This window comes from Abramis brama (genome assembly GCF_963993115.1).
Source record: "Abramis brama genome assembly, chromosome: 7".
Lineage (NCBI taxonomy): Eukaryota > Metazoa > Chordata > Actinopteri > Cypriniformes > Leuciscidae > Abramis > Abramis brama.
Window position 1 is genome coordinate 42,782,211 of NC_139969.1, and position 26,461 is coordinate 42,808,671.

General features: G+C 37.4%; 1 protein-coding gene and 1 long non-coding RNA gene across 2 annotated transcripts in view; one reads left to right on the forward strand and one right to left on the reverse strand.

The window, feature by feature from the left end:
- The window catches only part of LOC311087311 (uncharacterized protein), a 595,635-nt gene that overhangs the window by 400,037 nt on the left and 169,137 nt on the right, over nt 1-26,461 (forward strand). The gene's annotated exons all lie outside the window — the stretch shown is intronic.
- LOC311087389 lies at nt 6,919-8,228 on the reverse strand. Its single transcript, XR_014607258.1, has 3 exons — nt 8,091-8,228; nt 7,126-7,320; nt 6,919-7,042 (listed from the first exon to the last, which is right to left on the reverse strand). It is a non-coding gene; the product is annotated as an uncharacterized lncRNA (long non-coding RNA).

Sequence of the window (26,461 nt, forward strand, 5' to 3'; positions counted from 1 at the left end):
CTAAAAGCCCGCTCATTGTAAAGTCTGTGTATAAGGCGCGTCATGTCTTTACTGCTGAGTTATCAAGTGGTTACTATAGAAACATTATCTGTCGGATAACGGCTATTATATGCCTAGATTTTGAATTTACGCCTGCTACTGACTAGGCGTAAGATTTACGCCCGGTCTTAGCGAGAAGAGGGCTTAAGCCTGGATGGTGCAACTGTCGTAACTTTTAGGTCGGACTTAGAATGCTGAGTTAAGACCTACTTACCTTAAGACCAGGCGTAAGCCCTGTTGGTGCAACCGGCTCCTGGTCAGTAAAAATGAACTTTGGTCAGTATTTGTGTTCTTCTGCTCTGCAGGAGGGGTACAAAGACAATTTTCAACCATGTGAAGAACATATGAAAAGAAAAAAAAGTAAATTTTTAGATTTAAAGTAGTACCTCGAACAAGCCTGACTGTGTGATCTCATCTGTGAAAAAGGAAATTCCTCTCCACAAATCAGACAAGCTGTCAAGGGTCCAGGTTCAGTGTCCAGTGATCCATCATTCAACGCCTATTTAAATTAAAGGCATTAAATGCATTGTTAAAAAAAATCAGTCAATTACATTTTTTCAAGATCAGATTAATGCAAAATTCTACATTTAAAATGCATAAGAGTTATTTAAAAGTATACAATCAGCAATGTCCTACATATTTTTATGCATTTATTTGTAATATCAGGGAGAGGTCCAGAAGCTGTCCTGCAGAGTTTCTCCATCCCTGATAAACACTCACTTGCCTGTAGCTTTCTAATAACCCTGAAGACCTTGATTAGCTTGTGCAGGTGTGTTTGATTAGGTTTACAGCTAAACTCTGCAGGACAATGGCCCTTCAGGAACGAAGCTGCCCATCCCTGACTGACATGATACAATAAATCATCCAAAAGTACAACAGTATATGTAATCTTACATTCTCCATATTCAGGGCAAATGTAAATAGTAGAGTGATTTATCAGGAGAGCAGGATCTCTCAGGTATTGCACACTGTAACCCTGATTAGGGCACGGGATTAGGGAGAGATTTCGATTTCATGTTGTTCCTGAAATTTTCAGTAACTCAAAACCACCTCCATCTCTCAGCTTTGGATAAGAAGAGAGAATGAACTCCATAAACTCTGCTGAACTGTCTTGCTCACCTGTGTAATACAATGACAAATTCAACTAACTTTCATGTTTGTTTTTCACATTACACTTAGGTAATAATCTGTCTAACTCACATATCTCAGCAATGATCAGTTTAAACTATTTTTTTGTCGGATGACATACCGCGAAAGACTAGGCGCCTGTCACGCAACCCCGATCTTTGGTGTTGGTCTTTGCTAACCCTGTTTGGGACAGTAGTTGCATGTGTGCGTATAGGTGGAAAGTGCATGTGTGCTTCTAGCTGGTCGTCTTGTCCTGTGTTGATCATTGTGTGCTGCAAATAACCTTGAAACTTCAGCTGGCAAGAGGGAAAAAAAAAACACAAGAATAACACAAGACTGGAATGCTTCACAAAACTCTAAACCAACAGATCAGTCTTTATGACTTGTAGATTTTGTGTATTACTGTACCATCGACAGGGTGTGTGCCTACTGTACCCCCAGCAGTGCGAGAAGAAGATGGAGTGGTGGATGAATTTGCTGTTCATACTTACAAACATGATTAGCATGTATTAGTAGCATGTAATATTGTGTCTTGTGTGTCTACAACAGAAGATATTTTAAACCCTTTAAATAGAGTATAGCAACACTGAGCTTTAAAAACTGACAAATCTAAAAAATAAATCTATAAGTCTAGTCTAGTGACCTACTACTGGCCAAATTACCTGGGATAGATAATCATAGAGCCAAATCACTGTATTGCAACATGTCTAAAATGTAACTGTACATCTTCATTTATAAGTAATTGTAGATGTTATCAGTTCAGCAAATAGGCAACAATGCTCTTACTGTGTTATAGTGACATGCAGGATCATTAAACCCATTTAATTGATAAATATATAAATTCAACATCAATTATATTTACTTCAATAGAAAGTCTAAAACAAAATTTCTCAAATCATTTGTTAATTTTTTCTTTAAAAAAATTAGTCCTAGAGGAGTTAAATCCCTCACAATCCATTAAAATAAAACAAAATATTGAGAAGAAAATTAATATTTTGGATGTGCAGGTAGGCCTAATGAATAAACACTTCACTTTACACTAGTGTACAGTTGTTCCAGTTGATCATTTGCATTTCAAATAGTAGAGACTTAACCCATTGAACCCCCTGGAAAGGTTGCTGATGTATTTTAAGCAGAACTGTCAACTTTAAATTAGCTTGGACACAGTGTTCATTTAATATGAACATTTTCAGTGGTGTAAATAGTGAAATGACCAGAATGTATTACAGCTTGTCCCTTGCAAGATGATAGGTGTGCTCGGCTTAACACAGTACTGTGCAGACCAGTCAGAATCTGACTTAAAGCTGGGAATGTTAGTGTTGTTGGATAGTAGGGCTGGAAAAGGTGGACTATATTAGGTGATGGTTTAGATCTAACTTTCCTCAATGGGGTGTCGGTCAGAACAGATTCAGATCAGTTCCATGCAAAGGATGTTTATTTGTTGACAGTCTTTGGCTGTACACAACACAGCAGAACACAGTTTTTACTTATTACTAGTATTTAGATATGCGTACGTGTGTGGTCTATAAAAGGAAAGGAATAAAGATCTATATATTAACAATAGTTGAGTATTATTATACAAACATAATTTCCATAAACAGATATATCTCTCTCAAATAAAGCAATTCTCAAGTTAAAGCTAGAATAAAATAAAGGAATAAACACATAATCAAAGATATTCTTATACAACAGCGTCACTTAGTGGTCAGAAACGGTAAAACATTCAAACCGAAACAATTTATGACCTAATTTAAATGAACTGCACGTCCTCAGAAACATCGCGTTCATAAACTTGAAATAGCAAGTGTTTCAGCTGTTAATGTGATGATCGCATATACATACATGCAAATCAAACACTGGTTACAATCAGTGGCGTACCGCACATCTCTGAGGCCCCCCCGCAAAGAAGGCGACGGGGCCCCTCCCACCAGCAGTGATGCTATGCCTATCAGTGATGCGCGGGTCAATGTATAAACAACCCGCACCCGACCGACGTTTTAAACTAACCCGCCCGCAACTCGGACCGCAAAAAAAAGAAAAAGAAAATATTGTACCCGACCCGCTTCCTGACCCGCATTTTTTAAAAGTAGTAAATGCTCATCGTTGCGTCGTTGGGAAAAAAAAAATAATATAGCCTAGGCTATTCTAATTTTGTCAAGAATTATAAAAAATCGTCAATAAGCTCATAATTTGTAAATAGTCTAAATGTTTAGTTTTAACAACAATTTAAAAAAGCTGGCTATGTCTATTTTGATGTTTCTGTGCAAGTTCAGCAGACAGTGAGGTTCGGGTTTGTTCCGAGCTCGTGAGCGGAGAGCTGAACCTATTCCGCTCCGCTCACTCATTCCGCAGGGTCGCTCGCTCAACCCAGAATGGCCTGCTGGTTCGAAAATATGTGGAATAAGGGCTACCTCCGACTAATTATTATTTTTTTCTAGTCGACTAGTAGTTGTTCATTTAAGCCATTCGTGGACAAATCGCCCCTTTATATTAATTTAATTAGCCTACTTAAATAGGCTATAGCCTATGGATAATAAGCGTTATGACCGCACGCATAAAGCTTGCCACAAAGAACCGGTTAAAGTAATGATTATGAATGTGTCTAAATTAGCAAGGAGACATTTTATTGTTTAGTAATAAACTGGTGTTTTCTGTGTCGCTGCAAAGATGAAGTTGACAATTCGGACTCGCCATGAACGCCAGAGAGAAATGCACATTTCATTTGGATTACATAATCAGAGAGTAGCCTATTTATTTTGGTTTGAATATTTTCGTTTAAAAGTAGACAATTGATTGATAAAACATTGATCAAAATTAAGATACAATTTATACAAAACGAAAATCTTTTAAAAAGTTTTCAATAAAACAAAACGTCGTCAAAATCAAGTTTTACCAAAATCAGCGCCGTTGCTAGGAGGGCGCCAGCGCCTCTGCCTCTCAGCGGCTCTGCCTCGCGAGTGGATGATGATAGCCCTGAAGACGCCTAGCAATGATAGCCTATACATTAGTGGTAGTATACCTTTAGTTAAGTTATACCTTAAGAGTCTTCGTAGCGCGCTAATAGACAATATTTTCGGAAAATGCAGCCCAGGTATGATGCGTATGATGCGTATTGGAGATTCCAAAGCGCTCTTCTTTGGTCAGAACCATGGAGAGCGATCGCGGATAGGTCCGTCCTATGCACCGAAACTTTTAACAATGCAACAAAATATTTAAAGAGCATCAAGCTATTAAAATCTATATTATGTATACGCACGCACAGATAATAACAGCTATATTAGTCAATATTTTTTTTATTAAGTTAAGCAGTGATTGGATAACGTTTTTTATTTTTTTATTTAATGTTTTTAATTTAAGGCCCACCCACAATTGGTCTGGCTTATCCAAAACTGAAATCCTGGCGCCGTGCCTGGTTGGTCGTGCCAGTTTTGTGGCTATCAAATGTGTAAATAGCATCGCAAGAAGTACACATGACAAAACCAGCACTTTGGTCATCATCTTTCATTATTTCGGCAAATGTCTCCCACACTCCCACAGCTTCCACTCCCCAGTCTTCACCTTTTCTCTTGCCGCCTCCATCTCTACCTGTATGGTGTGAAGTTCCTGTCTTCCCCACGACACACGTGAGAATATTATACTGCTGTGTGAAGTTATGATTCTGTCTGTCCTAGAGAAAGCCCAGTTCAGTCTGTGACTGTGAGTTCGCTACAGCCCTGAAGCCCACCTGTATGGTGTGAAGTTCCTGTCTTCCCCACGACACACGTGAGAATATGATACTGCTGTGTGACGTTATGATTCTGTCTGTCCTAGAGAAAGCTCAGTTCAGCTCGTGACTTTGAGTTCGCTACAGCCCTGAAGCCACCTGTATGGTGTGAAGTCCCCGTCTTTCCTACGGCATACGTGAGCCGCTCTACCTGTGACCGTGAGTCCGCTGCAGCTCTGAAGTCCACCTGTAGGGTGCGAAGTGCTCGCCCTCCCAAGACACCCGTGGGAGTTGTACACCGCTCCTGAGCTTGCCCCTCCTGCCTTAGGGGAAGTCTCGTACGGTGTTTACGGCGAACCTGCTGCAGTTTTACCCGTCCATTTCTTACCGTTGTAATTGCCCTTGGTGTAGAAGAGGAGAAAAAGCTCCGACCATTCTCTCACTGAAGAACTTACCTGCCCATTATCGACTGCTGTGAACTGTCCCTCACGGGGAAGAGGAGAGGAAGCTTTGACCATCCGCTCACCGGAGAACTCACCTGTCCACCACCTCCCATTGTGAATCTGGCACCAGCTTGGAAGAAGGAGCTCGGACAACCTACTTACCGTAAGATACTTACCTGCCCATTATCGACTGCTGTGAACTGTCCCTCATGTGGAAGAGGAGAGGAAGCTTTGACCATCCGCTCACTGGAGAACTCACCTGTCCACCACCTCCCATTGTGAATCTGGCACCAGCTCGGAAGAAGGAGCTCGGAAAACCTACTTACCGTAAGATACTTACCTGCCCATTATCGACTGCTGTGAACTGTCCCTCACGTGGAAGAGGGGAGGAAGCTTTGACCATCCGCTCACCGGAGAACTCACCTGTCCACCACCTCCCATTGTGAATCTGGCACCAGCTTGGAAGAAGGAGCTCGGACAACCTACTTACCGTAAGATACTTACTTGCCCATTATCGACTGCTGTGAACTGTCCCTCATGTGAAAGAGGAGAGGAGGCTTTGACCGCCTGCTCACCGGAGAATTCACTTGTTCACCTCCTCCCATTGTGAACTTGGTACCAGCTTGGAAGAAGGAGCCCTGACAACCCACTTACTGTGAGACACTTACTTGTCTATTACTGACCGTTGCGAACTGCCCCCACGTGGAAGGGGGAAGGAAGCTTGGACCATCTACCCACCTGTGAGTAACTCACCTGTCCAATACTCTACCTGTCCAGTACTCCCCACTGGGAATCGCCGCCTGTGGGGAAGGTTGTGTCTGCTTTGCCCCGCCTTGGATTCTCCCTGGACGAGGGAGAGAAGAAGATTTTTAGATTAGGATTATCAATTATTTTATTCTCAATAAAATTGTTATTCTTTATTCTCTGTCTCCGGTCTCGTCTCTGGCACGCTCCTCAAAGTGTTCTTGGTCTAGGGGTGGGTGTAGTCTGGTTCGGCCCATCCCGACCTGTGACATTAGAATTAAGAAGTACATGTGCAAAGGCAATGAGTTTTGTGCGTGTGACAGATCGCAAATGTATATCGCAATATGCATATCGCAATGGCTTGCACTAACTGCGGTCATGAACAAAAGACAAAGAAAATCACTCACTCTTGGCTGAATAACTTTAGTAGCTTTAATAAGAATCAGTCAAAATTGTAGGGATGTTTTCTTGTCACAAAAATAACATGAAACATGTAATTTTAAATATATTTTTAAGATAATTTAAGTTTATTTTACACACTTTAAGCATTATTGTATCACATATTGAATATCGATGTATAAAATATATAGTTTATATAAAATGTATAGTTTAATCAAGGCCAGAATGAAAAATCAATTTCCTAAACTGAAACCTCTATAACTTTTTTTGGTTTCACTTTTTTAAATTTTTTTTTTTTTTTTTACTTTTAAATGAGACCACACTTAAGTCTGTGCTCTCAAGCTTTTTTGACACAGCCATTTTTGTCCACCATGGACCTATCACCTATGTGTAACTTTTTTTAATTGATGCACAAGGGTTGAGCAAATAAGTACTTCTGAGGGTGCGTAAATGTATGTGTGCAAATGGATTTGTTGTGTGTGTTTAGTATAGATAACAAAACATACCTGATTCCTTCTGCAAGTCTCCTTTCTTTTGGCCTGGCTGATGTAACAACCATGTCATTAACAGGACCAGGTTTAATACCCTGCATCGAAATAAAAACATGTTTGAGAAACATGCACGAGTTATAAATACATAAAATGAAAGAGTCATTAAAAGGCTTGCTACCATGGTCCTTGGTTTGTGCCACTTTTGTTCAGTTTCTGTGCAGCTGAACACTGGGGGAACTGATGTAAGCCTCAGCTGGGAGTAGTGCGCCATCTGGTACAGTAGAGCTGCCACATGACTGCACAAGGCTGTACCTGCCACACAGGTACACTGGCATCTCAGTAACTCCACTGGCTTTGAATCCCTCAGCACAATCTGTTACAACAACAAATATTTGTTAGAAAAATGTACCAGCTACAACTGCAATTAAAGAGAGACAGCCTTTTACACAATAAATTTGTGAACTTCTGTTAGTGAACTTTAAAATGTGTAAAGTGATACAGGGATTGTTACAATTTATTTAGCTTATAGTTGACCATGTCAAATATAATAGATCATGATTAATCTCACTTTACTCGTTTTAAAATAGCAGTGCAGAATAAGTAATGAAGAAATTATAAGAACTCTTAACAAAATCTAGCTTCTGTGGGAGTCATTAATTTTACATTCTTTCTTGCACACCCTGTATTCATATTTCACATGATATCTCAGGTACCATATGATTCAGTGCAATGGTGGTGTTTATCTGGATCTAATTCACAGCAATGATATGACTCACAGAAACTTCATTTTGACAAAAAAAGGAACCTGTTTCTTCTGAACCTGAACTGAACCTGCACTGAACCTGCACTGAACCTGCAGAATGACTTTCCCTTACACTCAGACAGTGAGGCTTCTGGCTTTTCCTCATAGATCTGAAGCACTCAGACCTAACCGTGACCTCTCCTGACTCCTTGTTTGAAACTGTGATTAACATAGAGATTAGGGTATTGCATTTCAGAAACACAAAATATTCATGACGTTAACCTATCGCTCCGCTAACATTATTAACGTTGCTTCCTCACTGTGATAACTTTGGCTAGTAAAGAGCCAAGGAGCTAGCATGTATAATTTTTTTTGTAAACAAAACAGGCTTGTTAACTTACCTTCGTAGTTGTTTATATAGCTGGACACATACAATTTAAAACCTTTGTCCTTTTTTGATGTTGGTGTCTTCGATGTGGCCTGGATGATCCGATGTACATCGTTTGCCGTCATACTTGGCAGGTCCTGAAGCGATCGCGTAAAAAATGACATGGCTGCGGCAAACAGAGCCCATCTACGGAGAGCCTTGGCACTTCCTATTAGCCCCGTTGTATCGATCTTGGTTGCAGTTCCATTAGAATTCCACTGGAGGTGATCGCGGGCGAGTGCAGACTGAATGGGAGTCTATGGGGCTAGACGGCTAAATGTGTCTCTTTCACCCAATTGCCGTTGAGAAAGCTCAGATTTTATTGTAGGTTTTGCAAGTTCAACATGGATTATAGGTCGAAAGTTGAATGAACGAGTACTTATTTCTTTTCGATTTCTTACAGGTTGAGTTGTTGTTGCCCATAACACGCTAGCATTCTGCTAATGACGTCAGCATTCTGACGTCATTGACATTTTAAAAGACTTTTTAAGCCAAATAAGTGACTCTAAAAAATCTAACACCCAGCAATGTGTAATTTCTTTGCATCTCCTTTCGAATACAACATTCAAATTACTAGACAAAAAATTATATCCTGAGAAAAGTGGATTTTGTGGGTTTTTCGCCATAGACCTCCATTCATTCTGCACTCGCCTGCGAGCCCCCCCACATGGACAGAGACGTGTTACTGCAGCCAGTCCAGAAACCGGAAGTAAGCAGAGAGTGCCAATTCTCTTCCTATTAGACATTCTCTGGGCAAACATTAACGCGAACCGGAAGTACTAAAGCTGGCTGAAGAGTCCGGAAGCATCAGAACGGAAGTGCGCGGCATTTAGCCTATTTCACCTCAGATGGAGAGTACACCTTCTCACCGTGTCACCTGCCCAGTTTCAGGACATTCTAATGTTGTATTACAAAATAAGAGCCCTCCAAAATTCATAAATACGCTGTTTTGGCTTTACATTCAGAAAATCATAAAAAAAACAATCCTAGTTTACACAACCCAATTTCCCCTCAGATGGAGAGTACACCTTCTCACCGTGTCACCTGCACAGTTTCAGGACATTCTGATGTTGTATTACAAAATAAGAGCCCTCCAAAATTCATAAATACGCTGTTTTGGCTTTACATTCAGAAAATCATTTAAAAAAAAATCCTAGTTTACACAACCCAATTTCACCTCAGATGGAGAGTACACCTTCTCACCGTGTCACCTGCACAGTTTCAGGACATTCTGATGTTGTATTACAAAATAAGAGCCCTCCAAAATTCATAAATACGCTGTTTTGGCTTTACATTCAGAAAATCATTTTAAAAAAAATCCTAGTTTACACAACCCAATTTCACCTCAGATGGAGAGTACACCTTCTCACAGTGTCACCTGCCCAGTTTCAGGACATTCTGATGTTGTATTACAAAATAAGAGCCCTCCAAAATTCATAAATACGCTGTTTTGGCTTTACATTCAGAAAATCATTTAAAAAAAAATCCTAGTTTACACAGCCCAATTTCACCTCAGATGGAGAGTACACCTTCTCACCGTGTCACCTGCCCAGTTTCAGGACATTGTGATGTTGTATTACAAAATAAGAGCCCTCCAAAATTCATAAATACGCTGTTGTGTCTATACATTCAGAAAATCATTAAAAAAAAATCCTAGTTTACACAGCCCAATTTCACCTCAGATGGAGAGTACACCTTCTCACCGTGTCACCTGCACAGTTTCAGGACCTTTCCATTGTAAATGTTTTTGGACACAAATCTCTCAATTACTAATGGACATTAATGTGTGCAATATAAATGTTATTGTGATAGGTAACACTGACATGTAAATACATCTTTATCAATCACATAAAATTATGTACTTTAATCTATAAAAAGTACTGTCATTTCCCATGTTGCCTCTAGGACTGGTTTGTCTGTCAAAGGTGGGTTATAACACTGCTATTGAATGTTTCCTCATTTAGTTCTTCGTGTTCCTATAATAATTTTGTATAAGTTTTACTCACTAAATATCACATATTATAAACACATATTTGTATCCTTGATCATGCCTCATGACATTAGAGCCTTACAACTGCTCTGTACAAATAACTGACGCTGTCCATGATGCTTAGCCAATGGATTTGCTATCTTACGTGTTTTTCCCCGTCAGTTTTGTGTTGGATAATATTTTCTAAACTACATAGTGTAAAGCCTAATCTTAATAGGCCTAAGGAAAACACAGTTACATATTTGTATGCAAAGATGGACAGGTGGTAGCTGTTGTCCACCGGAGGGAGGCACAGTATAACGAATCGTCTCAAGACTGGAAGTTTAACGTCAGTTAAGGTGGTTCAGTACATTAACTGATTGTACATTAACTGTACATAATCTGAGTACATTGTGCAACGTGCAAAATGTCAAAAGAGCAAAAATCGAATAAGTCCCAAACAGGCACCTGCAAAACCTAAACTGGCATCTTATAGCAGGGCAACAACCGCACGATTAAAAGTTCAAGACAGTATAGCTGTTTCTTGGTAAACACAAAAAAAATCTAAGCTTGCAGCAATCGAGGAAGGAAAAGATGTCAAAGAAAGAGCAAGGGTGAATGCATATTATATTACACGTATAAGCCCCATTTGCTTTACACAGCTGAAATTTGGGACATTTGAGTAACATAATTACGGCAATGAGACTGTACGTAGCACCATTCAACCATTTAGGCCTAGACTATATGCTATTTCTCCGAGGTCTGTCTAATGTCATGCAATCTATTATTATTCAGTAGAGACCACGGAATAATGAAATACAAATTATTTACTTAGGCCAGTCTTTGATTCAATCAATTGCCATAATCATTTCAAATAGAAACTTTTTGTTTTGTTTTGTTAAGTTAATGATTGTTAACGCTTTCACCTAAAAGTAATTACAGTGCTAACCTTTTAATCTGATGTAGTATGGGGTAACACTATAGAGCAGTGGTTCCCAAACCTGTCCTGCCGGCACCCCAACACTGCACATTTTCTTTGTCTCCCTAATCAAACACACCTGATTCAACTCATCAGCTCATTAACCCATGTGATAATGAGCTGATGAATGGAATCAGGTGTGTTTGATTAGGGAGACAAAGAAAATGTGCAGTGTTGGGGTGCCGGCAGGACAGGTTTGGGAACCACTGCTATAGAGTACTGTTCCATCATTAATGAATAACTACACAGTAACAAACGAGTAACGCTATATTAACATTGTATTAGCAACTATTATCTAACAAAAAACTCTGATTAATTAATTATCAAGTAATAGTGCTTAGATAAATGTGGTAGTTCACTATTAGCTAATAAAAATAAAATAAAATAATCTACTTGGTAAACCAATAGTAATGACTCAAATATTAACAAACCATTCAGAGGGATTTAACTACTTGGAACAGTATTTTTACGTGAAAAGCTTAATAACTCCTTAATATTGCATGAAGGTTTTAGAAAGGTTTTTACTTTGTACTACTGATCCAGATTAGCTAATAGTGAACTACTACATTTCACTAAGCACTATTAATTACTAGTTACTTTTAAGTTAATAGTAGTTTATAGAATGTTAATAGTGCATTACTTATTTGTTCCTGTGTAATTATTCATTAATGATGGAACAGTTTTCTAAAATGTGACTGGAATATGTATGAATGCCGTCTTCCTAATGCCTTCCCTTTTTATATTATCCAGAGTGCACTCATTCAAGTCGTTTACCATCCATCCCTGAAAGTACATTTAGTCCAATAACTATGTGCAACTATGTTCTTTATTTTTATCAATGCCTTTTTTCACCAATAGAACAAAACCAAACGTATAGTTGACGATGAAATTGTGGAGACAGTTGAACTCGTAAAAACTCGTAACTCATCAATTACGATGACACTGTCACACATAAGGAGGGCTTCTGGGGACAAGTGTGCATTGCAAACACCAAAAACAATCGATATAGACTGAAAATTATATTTAAAAAGTTGAGCATTTCTTTGTTTCACTGTCTGTCTTTCAAAGCATGATTCCTGACTTCAAATTATTACAAATTACACACACACACACACACACACACAGATAGAGAGAGAGAGAAATATAAAACACCTCTTGCTGATGATCACCAGTTATGAAGGTTGTTATATTGAGTTTACAACACCTTATTTTCTTATAAAAGTTTCTTGTAATTTCTCATAAAATGCAGCAATGTTATATGTTTGCTAGGCATTATATATATATATATATATATATATATATATATATTTTTTTTTTTTTTTTTCAATATCATACACACAGTCACAGCAAGACCTAACATCCCCTTATCTGTACTTTTTGAGATTAATTTTATACACCATGATTATAAATTTTGTCAAAGCACAGCCAGAATATTCCCCATCTCCATTGCCGTCTGAGGCCAGTGAAACTGCTGCTGATGACCATGGACACAGATCTCCAGAGCTAGTTAGTCATGTGCTTGTAGTGTACATGAGAACAAATTTCATTCATTCATTGTTATAGGAGTAGAAGATTTGTCTAAACTCTTTAAATCATCTAAATCAACAACATGTGTAATTTTGGTGTGTGTGACCAATCTTACCTGGCCAATCCTACATGAAATTAGATTAGTGTAAAAAAACATCTTTACAGGACAGATGTTGCAGTAACATTGTATTTTTTCATTAGGGGTCCATTAGTTATCCATCTGATGAAGATGGATTTATTAAAATCCGCCTACCAAAGAACCCATCGTTCTTTTTCATTGAAAGAAACGAGTGGGACAAACTAAAGCAACATAGAAAAAAAAGAAGCTTTAAAGGACAACAATGGACCAGTTGCTATCACAATTTAACAGAATTAAAAAGAAGGCCTGTAAGAGCAAATGACAGGAACACACTGCATGGGTCAAGACTTACAAAGGCAACCCGCACGAGCCATGTTTCTTGACAAGTTGTATAAAATCCCTGATGATGTCATGGAGTCTGGCTGTAGGGATGAGGCTCCAAGTCGCGATGTCCTCAAAACAATATCGTGGGAAGCACGTCAGAGAAGCCGGCAGCACAGCAATGAGGTAATAAGTCTTCAAATAATGCTAAAAAAGAAAAAAGACAGTCCTGATGAGGTCCTTAAAAAAATCATGCTTCAACCAAAAGGGCTTTTACTGTGGTCACAAAGGGGAATTGAAATTTATCAGGAGCGATGCCGGGAGGACATTGTGTATCTCGATGCCACTGGCAGCATCATGCGAATAGAGAAGGGCTCTCCTCCTTTCTATGTTTACGAGTCGGTGGTCAGGAATCCCCCAAACAAAATCATCCCCTTTACCTGTTGCTACTTATCTGACCTGTGACCACACCACAGCCTCAGTTACTTATTTCTTAGAGGCGTTCCAGACTGATGTGGGAAGGCACTTTGGGAAGGAAAGGTATGCGGTCACCCATCATGATCCTCTGCGATGGGTCGATGGTGTTAATGCAGGCTATATGCCTATCATTTGCCAAGAAAAATCTACAAGACACCATTAACCACTACTACAAGATAGCCAGTGGAAAAGGAACAAAGGAAGATTTTGAGGTGCCCATTCTTCATCGTCGCCTTAGCCATGTCATGAAGAATGCCAAGGAAATGTGCACAAAGTTGTAAGTACCGTACATTAATAAAGTAGTGTTCGTGACATTCCTTTTTTAGTGACAGTTGCTAAGTGTCTGAAGAACTTTATACAGACTCTATGTGATGAATGACCTTTTATTAATGTGCTAGCACAAAAAACACCACCGCAACATCTGTTTTCATTATACCAAAACACAAGAACGGCACTGCCAATGTGAACTGGTCTTTCCAAAATGCACACAGTTTAAAAGTCTCTTGGCAGTGTGGCCTCAGAGTTCCCCTACATCGGCTCTGTCTGTGAAACGCTGAGAATACTGATGTGTTCAATACATTTCCAATAGAGCAGCAAGTATTAATAAAGGGCAGATTGGATATAATATGCACAAGTTCTGAAATTGTATTGTTACTGTTACATTTTACATTGCAGTACATTATTTTGTTCTTGAACCTAAATTATTATATTACATTCACAGTGCGCCAAACCACTACCATCTGGCCATGCATGTATTTGGTTCCCTCACAACTGCAAGCACTTTAACAGAACTAGATGACATGGTTCGAAGTGCTGCAGTTGCCTTCTCAAGTCCATCCAGTGGGGCCGATGTAGAGAAACACTGCAAAAACCTGCAGAGAACAGGGAAGACATTGGATGTGACTACCAACTCCAAAATTGATGCTGAGGACTTGAAGGTAAATGACAAATCTAGTTTTACATTGTAACGTTTATGGTTTTATTTAAACAAAGATGTGAAGAAATAATTATATTATCAAGTAAATTTACTTTAAAGAAACAGTAATTAAGTGAAATTTCTTGCATGAAAATGTACTTAGGATAAATGTCTTAGGGAGAGCAGTTATGTTTCAATGTGCTTAAAGTCTTTGTTACGGCAATATATATTTGAAATTAATACTATATTAACACTATTTTAATACTAATACAATAGTAGGACAACATCGGAACAACAAGCCCTTTTGTCAGTACAGAAAGTAACTGTAGTGAGTTTTGTCTGTAAAGACTAACTACGTTTATTTACACAAAAAATAATTAAGTACCTGCCACTCAAACAACACAACACAGCATCATTTAATAGAATAAGACAGAAAGAAATATGAACACAAACTGCAGCCTGTAACACATACAACAGTATGGTAACAATTTTGGCAGCATTTTTAAATAACTGTTTATAACTGTAATTTTCCCTTGTTTATGAAGGGCTGATGTCTTCTATTGAATTGTGCCTGAAGTCCTACAGTTTACAGACACACCTCTAATAATAACAACACATTGTTACATTACATTTAGGACATTAAAGGAGCCAACAAATTTGCAAAACGTTGCAAGGCAATTATTTCAAATGCTCCACTGGACAGGAATGGAGAGCACAATGTGTCCTTCTGTAAAGGCCTTATCAATCACCTCAGCAAGTATCTTCTCCCATATGCTGGATTGTGGACCGGGATAATGCTAGGTTTGCCATAATTAATCAAAATTTCGCTATTCGGGTAGAAAAATCTGGGTACGTTTTCTGAAAATACATGGCTTCTTTTCTTTTTGTACAAAGGTGACCTTGGACGACATGGGACGGGACCTCATTATGAGCAGAGCACTAGGAGATATAATGTCCTGAGAAAGCTCAAAAGACAAGTTATTATAATACATTTATCATAACATGACCTCTGTCTCAGTACTATTATTGTGTTTAAATGATAAATTATGTTATGAATTCACCTGTTTTTTATTTCTTGCTCAGAACATAACAGAGGACAATAAAACACATGGGGAATCATGGAAAAGAGCCAGTGGGACTTAAAGCACATTCGTTTCACTTCTGGACGGCTCACTAAGCTTGATGACTTTGTGGCCCGCTATCAAACAAGTCACACCGCTCTCCTGAAGGAGTATGAAGAAAGGTTTGAATACTTTTAATAAATGTGTCATTGAAGATATGATGGGTACCAGTTTTTATGGAAAACTATATATACAGAACATTATATTTTGTATGTCATCCCATTATATGTACTGATATCTAAAGCAGCTCTACAAAGTTATTTTAATTCTCTTTATGAAGACACACAGAGTGGACGAAGAAAAATGGAAGTAACGCCAGCAGAAAAAGAAGGGGAGATATGTAACTCCACTCCGCAAGCCATTTGTTTTCAAAAAATCAAACAAGAAGGTTTTAACGTAACTTTTAACATAATACTGTGATGCATTCTACAGAATTAACAGTAACAATCTTATTCTTAATATAACACTTTTAGTTATTCTGCAGCCAAGGAAAATGCAGCCTATCTGACATTTTACTACTCATAGACATCTTACAGCCAACCCCCTTTTTCATGAGTTAATTTTCTTTTATTTCATACACTATACAAGTCTTTACTTAATACTGTTATACTTAATTTTAAGAAAAACAATTAATGCACCTGAAACATGGAGTCTTGTTAAACAAAAATATTTTTAAAGGGGTGATTTTGATTTCACATTTCTAACTTTAGTTAGTGTGTAATGTTGCTGTTTGAGCTTAAACAAAATCTGCAAAAGTTACAACGCTCAAAGTTGAAAGCAAAGGAAAATATTTGCTTTTAAAGAAATCGTTTTTAAGGACTAAATCAAACGGCTGGTTGGGACTACATGACATTGTGACATCACTAACCCTAAATTTACATAAAGCATCCCCGGGAACATTTTAATAATGTTTTCAAAAAAGCAAATTAAAAGACAAATGGAGAGACTGTTAAATGAGGCTCCTTAATAATGTGATCTGTTTTTAAACACACAGTTGATAGGTTGAGACCTCAGTGTCTGTGGGTCCCATTGAAAACCAAAAGTCTTCACCACAGCCCAGTTCATCCCTGCAGGAGGACCATGAAAACACTTTGGATGGAGAGGCTCTAGTACATGGGGATATCTCAAACAAACCCCAGGAACCATCCAAGACATCATTAACCACACAACGTCAAGTAAGAAGGGTTTCTAGTATCAAACGATCTAACTGATAGTACTAACTTTTAAAGGTTATTATTTGTATGACAAGTAAAAAGGAACAATATATTTGTTAAAAAAACAGAAAAAAAAAAAAATGTATGCACATTCAATGTATATTTATCAATGTGTAAAGTTTGGTTGAAATGTATGGCATGCAGCTCACCTCCTTGTGGAAAAGAAGGGACGCAGAGGTTGTGCTTTCTGTGATCCCCACCCAAAACACAGGACAAACCATAATTATTCACCACAAAGAGCTCCGCACACTTCAACCGCACCGGTGGCTATATGGCGAGGTATAGTGTGCATCTCATTCTCTTAAAAATTAAGTTATACAAGCTGTAGTTCATTTTTAAAACTATAAATCTGTAGTTATAAAAGCTTATACAAGTCAATGTTACATCATGTCATGACTGTTACTGTTATTGGAATAGCATCATATAGTAAACAACAAAAAATATTTTTATAAACAGAGTAAAACTTTACAATAATGGTCTATCATGAATAGGTATATACATGAATAATACAGGGCAAATGAGTAGTTCTATATTAACACTTCAGCTATCATTTTCATTTATCAGCTATCATATAATTATCATTATAGGTTTTCTTATGACTAGGGCATTTTGATTAAGGCCATTCGTTACAATATTGTGATTAGTAAGTAATTGGTAAGTACTGATAATGTGTCATAGTTAATAGTTTTTAATGAGGTTCATTTAATTAATAATTAATTAATTAAGTAACTACCTCAGTCCTATATTTACTATTACTTGTTGATTAGTTAGTCTAATTTTCATATTATTAAATAGTGTTAGCTTAACTGTTAATATAGAAGTAATCATTTGTCCTGCATTGCAGATACCAATTAATGATGGGCAATTATTGTAATGTTTTATCATAAACATGGTTAGTTACCCATGTGTTTTTTGGGAATGTGTTTTTTAGTTTAAAAATTAAAATGGATGTAAGACAACACATTAAAAAATACAAATTTTCACAAATTACAGCAAATCTGACTGATGTTACAGGGTAAATTGCAGTTTTAATTGTGTATCCTTATAATTGAAACATATATATGTTTGATGTCTTCTTAACATTGTATTCCTAATTGATAATGCAACTTAAAATAAATAAAAACATTTCCCCAACATTTCTTATGTAGATAATTGAAGGCCTGTTTCATCTTGCTGTCAATCAACTGGAGATGGGGAACTCCATATACATTCTCCATCACTGCACAGCATGGGGGATTCTGACTGGGGACAGCACGCAGATTGAGTTTGTCAAAGGGGATCACAGTGGCTGGACTATAGTGTGAATATGCAAATGTGTGTGTGTGTTTGCAGGGACTAATATTATAAGGCTTACACATAAATAATACATAATCTTTTGCAAAATTACATAACAAATTTGCCTGCTTTCCATCTTGCTTTAAAAAGGTAAATATACTTAATGATGGTTTAAAATGCAAAGGTAATTATTATTTATCTTCTTCATTAGGTCAACTTGAACAATTACCAGGCAATTGTTTCATTTGTGAACATCAACAAGGTCCACTGGAAACTTCTGGTGAGTAGCTGAATGAGATCTGTCATTATTTACAGTGTCTGGAATATTATTAAAAGATGTACATTCTCCCCACTTTTCATTTTCAGTACATAAATGTGGTCAACCACACTGTGTAGATCCCTCAGAGAAAGCTGATCCCATTCATGCAGCCAAAAAATTCAGGTATTCTTTGAATGACTCATTACATCCTCAAGCCACATGCTATGGCTATTTGCCTGTAGTTTTGCAGCACTGAAGAGATTTCGTTCCCTCCCTACTAATAAGGGGTCCACCTCTCTCCATTTCAATTGTTTAAAGGGGGGGGTGAAACACTCATTTTCAGTCAATCTCATGTTAATCTTGAGTACCTATAGAGTAGTACTGCATCCTTCATATCTCCAAAAAGTCTTTAGTTTTATTATATTTATAAAAGAAAGATAGGCAGTTCCGAGTCTTTCCGGAAAAAAACGAGCGGCTGGAGGCGTGCCGTGTGGTCTGTGCTTACGCGCCGATAGCTAACAACACACAGACATTTGAAGCAGACAAGCAGTTTTACTCACGGTTCCAACGCACGACCGTGAACCTTTATCATTGGGACTGCATCCTTAAGTATTAGACGATCTGCAAATCCGGCGTCGAACTGGGCTTTGGCGCTGTGATGATGGGCGAACTGCTTTCCGCTCTCTTGCTCTGGTCTACGATTGCGCGCGCGCCCGCGCTCTTCCGATAGAAGTGCCCTTTGGACCCATATAAGGAAATTCCGCCCTCTCTTACGTCAGAGAGAGCCATACTCGAAAAAAACTTCCCGAAACTTGTGACAAACCAGAAGGACAATTTTTGGAACAAAAATACTCCTTCAAACGTACAACTTAACTTTTGAAACTTTGTCCATGTTTAGCATGGGAATCCAACTCTTTAACAGTGTAAAAAACTCAGTATGCATGAAACAGCAATTCACCCCCCCTTTAAGGTATACTTTAAGGTGTTTATACTGTTAGTATAATTTATAATCCATATATGTTTGTTTTTCGTGGTGCATGTTAATGCCCATAGGGTTTTATTACTTTGTAATCTTTTTCATATGGACATTGTGTAATATTTCTTTAACTAATGGATGTTGAACTCCCTCCAGCTAAAGAATTTATCCCAGTAGAATAAGTCCTAAAGGTTGGAGCATGACATAAATTAACCTAACAATGAGTGTCTCCTGATTAGGGGCATGCAGATGATGTTAGGGTAGCATGCTACATTTATTTAATATTATTTAATTTACCGACCAGTTTGCTTAATGGTTAATCATATCAATACTTAAGGAGACATTGCAAAGACTTTGTATTGCAATAAAGTAATATATTTTATTTACATTCCATACCTTGTAGATAATAGCTGATTACTTATGACTGTTGTGTTGAGAAAAGCAATGAAAATAATTTGTTTTGGTCTATACTCAGGAATGAAATTAAGATTTAAAGAAAATTATTTGGGTGTACTTAGACTTTCCATAATAATAACAACTATATTCTTAAATGTTTAGAATATAGTTTCAATTTGAAACCATCCTTTCTGTACTCTTTTCCTAATTAATACATATTCGTGTAATACATCACATACAGTGAATACCTAAATATGAGGAAAACGATCCATGGCAAAACAGAGTGGGTGGACATCAAATAGAAAGGAGGAGTTCTGAAAGATCCATTCCAGCGGGATGCCAGTAGCTGTGGGGTCATTGTCATCTTGGTATGTGAAGTGTTGTAATACTTATCTCTCTGTTTTCTTCTGTAAATTAAGTTAATGTTTGTGTTTCAACATTTTATACACATTGTAGTACAAAATGACAGAATACAAAATAATTGGGGTATTGTAAATGCTCACATATGCTGGAGTCTGACACAGTCCAGATGATGCTTTTAAATATTATTGTTTGTTTAGATGGCTAAGGAAATAATGAGGGCATTTCCGGCTGATCCAGTTTTAAATTTTGGGACATCGAAAAAGGAAATGGCACAAGAGTGAAAAATGATGGCTCTCCAGATACTGAAGGAATCAGGGCCCGGTTTCCCGATGACGCTCACTCTTAGCGCGCTAAGAAAGCTCGAAAGATATATCTTACCAAAGTTGTTTATGTTCCTAAGTGTGTTCCCCGAACCATACCTTAGGAAGCTGCTTAAAGGAGCCGTATGTAAGATTGTGGCCAAAACTGGAACTGCAATCACTTTCAAATTACTGTAGAGCGGTGTATCCCCTCCCCCTCCCCCCTGACTCGAGGTTGCCAGATAGGATGCAGGATCCAGCACGAACGTTTGTAGCTGCAGCTGTGGTAACTAGAGCTGAGCTGGCAACCCGGATGCCGAAACACAACTGACTTCGTGATTGGTAGATAGGTGGAGGGTGGCGCTTCAGGCCAAAACACAACATGACAACATCAACATCAGTTGAGGGCTGCAACTTCACTTTTTAAATGACAATATCCTTGCCGTACTACTGTTGTCAGTGATATAAGTATTTGAAATGAACATGATTTCTTAATGTCTAGTGACATATCAGGGCCATTTTATGATTAATTGAAATACATTTCTTACATACAGCTCCTTTAAGATATACCTTCTTACGTGCGACGTTACCCAGCGCTGTCCGTGGCGAATTGTTTGATATCAATGGCTTGAGAATCAATTATTATTGATTATAGGGGCTGTTTATGTGAGAAAGCTGTGATCTTTATAAATGAAGCACTTCAGAAATAGTTGAAATTGCAATTTATTATTAAAAAGGAAATGGCACAAGAGTGAAAAATTATGGCTCTCCAGATACTGAAGGAATCAGGTTTGTAAAGCAAGTGTGTGTCTGTTGTGTAGAGTAATACAAAATAAAATGCAGCTTTACAAAATATACTGTAGACAGCATTCAAATACACAATGCAGAAGTCAAGTGTAAGGTAAAACAGTAGTAGAAAAAAATATTTTCTTGGGTAAAACTTCAATGAAGTAATTTAAATAAAAAAAATCTTCAATGCAGCTTTATAGGAAATTATACAGTTATAAAAGGAATTTCACAGTGCAGTGAAGAGAGAGTTCAGACCATTTAAGAGTTGCCACTCATAGCCAGGTTGAATACTATTACATTAAAGCCACCACAAAATGTAGGGTTGTCAGAGTAGTATCACAGCTTAATACAGCTCAAAAGATACAAATCTATATTAAAATCAAATATCTACTACAATCGTACAGTAGCCACACATATTTATGTAATATGTCTCTCTGCATTAGGGGGTGTCTGTTACATTTAATAACACCTCCATCAGAGGTGAAACAGACCTATGTAAACTTGCAATTTATTTTTAATGATTTAATTACATTTAAGTCAAATGACCACATTACGGCCTATGAAGCCGTGGTGACCAGTGATTTCGGGTCAGCATATGGGAGTTGGTAGCCACAACACAGAACAGATTATAGCTGTTTTAAAAAAACTACAAGAAGCTGTAAAGATTTCATAACATGTACAGAAACAAAAATCCTATATTTAATTGCTAACACTTTAGATTACAGCCCGGAAAGTACTGCATAATTAAGATGAATTTACAGTGTAACTTTAGGTAATTATAGTGTACCTATGAAATACTTGCATGTAAGTATAAGGAAACAATATGCAAAGTTTTGGGAATAAAGGGGTAAAAACCAGGAGAATGAAAAAAATATATATACTGTAAGTATTATAGAACTAAGGGATACTTATTCTACTATTATGATACAACAATCTTACATTTGGGAGCAGATGTTTAAGTTTGGGCTTACATGCTTCAAGGCAAGTAAAGCTAAAATTATTGCATTTTTTTTTTTTTAATACTTGGAAATATACTCTTGTTCCATGTAGTTACAGGGTAAGTACAATAAAAAATACATACAGACAATCTTATAATACTGACTTGGAAACCTTTATATATTGGTCCCAAATGTGATTGTTGTATCATAATAGTAGAATAAGTACCCCTTAGATCTATAATACTTACAGTATATAAAAAAATAAGAATTCTCCTGGTTGTTACCCCGTTATTCCCCAAACTTCACATGTTGTTCCCTTAGACTTACATGTAAGTACTTTATAGGTACACTATAATAACAGAAAGTTACAATTTAAAATCGCTTTAATTACACAGTACTTTCCGGGCTGTAATCTAAAGCGTTACCAATAACTCTTTCACCAAAGAATGTTGATCTTTGCAGCGTTAAGCAGAATGTTAATAAGAGGCAAAACACAGACATAACAGCACAGTAATACTGATGTAATCTGGTCATAAATATACAGTGACATGAAGAGGTTAACAAGAATGAAAGGGATGTAAATGGACTGTTTATTAATGGTACTGTCTTGACACCAGTTACACATATTGTTATTTTCACTAGAGGTTATACAATATTTTAAAGCCTGGTTTAAAGGCTGCATTTAGTAATAACCTGAATATCTCGTTGGTTATGGTTTAGTACAGAACAAATGAAATGTATGCAGTCTTTGCAGTATGTGATGTTAAAATTTTAAGGCTTTTCAATTAAACAAGGACATTGACATTGAGCTATAAACACCTTATGTTTTTGTTACCAATTTATTTCTGTTTATACTTAAATATTTTAGTGTTTGATGAGGCCAATAACTGTGCCATGTGCTCACTGAAAAAGCCAAGTGGAAGTGGGCCTCCTATGACAAACTGGGTATGTTTGTTTTTGTCACTTGTGAAAGATGAATTGGAAAGTAAAAAAGCAGTAACAATATAAACCGTGGATCTGTGTTTGTAGCAGATCAGTGATATTTCTAACTTATTACTTTCTAGATCCAGTGTGATACCTGCGAGAGGTGGTACCACGAAGAGTGCCTGGGCATGACTGAAGAGGAGCTGGAACAGGCCAGAGTAAACGATTGGGACTGCATTTTGTGCTCTTAGAAAAGTGATTTTATTTTTATTTAAATAATGCTATTTTATTTTTATTGTAAAATATTGTTGTTAGTTGTTTAATGGCTATTTATATTTGTAAATAGCCATTAAACAATTTTACATGTGAAATTCAACATCAGAATCTGTTGTCATTTTTTATGTGATACTGTGCTCTTATTTTGTAATACAACATCAGAATGTCCTGAAACTGTGCAGGTGACACAGTGAGAAGGTGTGCTCTCCATCTGAGGTGAAATTGGGCTGTGTAAACTAGGATTTATTTTAAATATGATTTTCTGAATGTATAGACACAACAGTATATTATTATTTTAGGATGGATAGATAGATAGATGTGAAAAGAAAGAGGAGGACGCGTGATGTTGGACCGGTGGCACCCTGTGAACACAGCAGCCATATGCAGATTGATGACTGTGGATACTCCTCCGCTCAGGAGGGTAGAGGTCAGACAGCTGATCACAGCTACTGTAATCCTGCAGTCTATGCTGAGAGCAATGTACCATGCTCCAATGAAGCCTGCCATGAGACTGTGAGGAGACTGACAGAAGAGTGTACTGCACTGAGGTCAGAGGTGTATCAGCTCAGGGAAAAGGTTAGCAAGTTATCCTTCAGCCAGGAAACCTTCAAGGACAATGATGACATAATGCAGGACTTAACTGGCCTTCCATCCTTTGCCAAGCTGATGGCTGTCTTTACTTTTGTGTCAGCGTTCCTTAAGGTGGGACCTGGACTGAATCCCTTTCAAAGCTTTTTAATGACTCTAATGAGAATGAGACTGAATTTACCACTGCACTTCTTTTCATATATATTTCATGTGTCAAAGCCTACTGCGGGCCGAATTTTTAACAGTACGTTAAATGTCTTGCATGATAGGTTGTCTAGATTCATACTGTGGCCCAGTAAGGAACAGATTCAAATTAGTTTACCCATGTGTTTCAAAAATAGTAGTTACAGAAATTGTACATCCATAATAGACTGCTTTGAAATTTTCATTGAGAGGCCTAAAAACTTGAGAGCCCGAGCACAAACATACTCACAATATAAGCACCACAATACTGCCAAGTACTTGATATCAGTAACTCCACAGGGAGTCGTTTGTGTCTCGTGGCTGGGGAGGGCGAGCAAGTGACAGGCACATTACAGAGAACTGTGGCTACCTGGAAAATCTGTTACCTGGTGATTTGGTCCTAGCAGATCAAGCGTTCACAGTAGGAGATGCTGTCAAAAACACCTGCCTTTACTAAAGGGAAAAAGCAACTGCATCCAAGTGAACTTGAGTATTCAAGGGGGCTAGCAGCTGTTCGAATTCATGTTGAACGAGTGATTGGTCTTGTGGGGAATAAGTACACAATTTTACAAAGCACAATACCCATTTCTCTCTGCCTGACTGCAACTCCAGGAGAGCTGACATCTCTGGAGAAGAAGGTCAGAGTGTGCTGTGCTCTGTGCAACATTTGCCAATCTGTTGTGCAACATCTTCCTTAGTGTCACAATGTTTAACAATTGTGTACAAATGTAATATATATTTGGATCTTTGTTTTTTATACAAGGCTGTTACTTATGAGTTTAATGTAAAATTGTTTTGTGTTTGTCTTGTTTACTTGTTTCTAAAACACGTAGACTATCACAAATGTGTGTGTATATTGATATTGGCTGAAATTACTTTTGAAATAAATTGGTATTCATTCAATTACAACACTTTAGTGATGTTTATTGTACATGGTCACATTGCAGTAACAATATGTAACGACTGAGACCAGATCAGACACAATTGTTTGGTATATGTACCATCAAATTCTTCAAACTTCACTGTGGTCCCATCCCCCAAACAGGGCAAGATGGTCCTAGCTGTCATGATCACGATCAGATAAGGTTTTATGAGTGTTAAAGAATGTGTCCCATGCTTAAAAGAGAGACAATGGAAAGACAGAATCAATCCTTAATACAGACTCTCTTGCATTCATTTGTCGATGAACTGATTAACATGAAATTAACATGCATTCCAGAACATTTTGTGAATGATTTACTTGTGTTGTGTTTCTATCTGTTGATACTTTTATCGCGTTGATACTACACATTTTATTATACAACCAACGGTCAATGTAACCTTACCTGCACTGTTAAAAAAAACCCCGTGAAATTTACGGTAAAAAACCGGCAGCTGTGGTTGCCAGTATTTTACCGTAAAAAATAAGGTAGAAACCGTTTATGTTTTACGGGATTTAAATTTACGGGCAAAAAAACACAATGTAAAAAAAACCTGTGAAATTTACGGTAAAAAACATCAGCTTGGTTGCCAGTATTTTACCGTAAAAAATATGGTAGCAACCTTACTTTGAAAAAAAAAAAAAAAAAAAAAACCTTCAGCAGGATTTAAATGTGTGGTAAAAAAAATATCAGCTGTGGTTCCCAGTACTTTACCATAAAAATACAGTAGGAACCTTTTAGTTTTCACGGGACAACCGTTATATTACATAAACCGATAAATGTTACCATTAAATTTCACTGAAGTATTAAAGTCTGCTTTATATCTTTGTAATATACTGATAACCATCATAATAACACAAGCGGTAAAACAGAAAAAAAACACGATGATTTAAGTATACCATTAGTTTTTCACAAACTGAGGCACATGTTAATATTTAGAAGGTGCACAGTGTCATACACACAAACACAAAACACCATCATGGTGACACACACATGACTCCAAATAATGCCATAAACATTCATTAAACAATATATGATGTAATATAAACCCCAAATGTATAAAACTGATAACAAAAACCAAGAAGAAACATAATTATTTAAATGAAATAGCATCAAATGTGAAGTGTCACACAGGGAATTCTGGGAGTGTCCATTTAGAGAAACAACAGGAACAGAAAAAAGAGACGAGCAGAAACACAAGAACTACAACTGACTTCAGACACAGCCTTAGATGAAATCAACTGAAGAGAAAAGAAGACATTAAATCTGTGAAGATCTCAGCAGAGGAGGATTAAACAACTCCACAAACAGCATTACCAGCTTCACTTATTACTGACCAGACTGACTTTATTTCTGTCAGACGTCTACAGTTCTGTTTGACAATTAACAGAGGTTTAGATGTTGATGATTTATTGTTTCATTTGAAGTCACCATGATGGAGATCAGTGACTGCTTTAGTTGGGCTCTTGACCCTTGCCTTTCTGACATTAGTTTTTCTCTGCCTGCTGTAACTCTGTGTTTATAAGACATGTTGATTATGGCTAGAAAATCAGAAA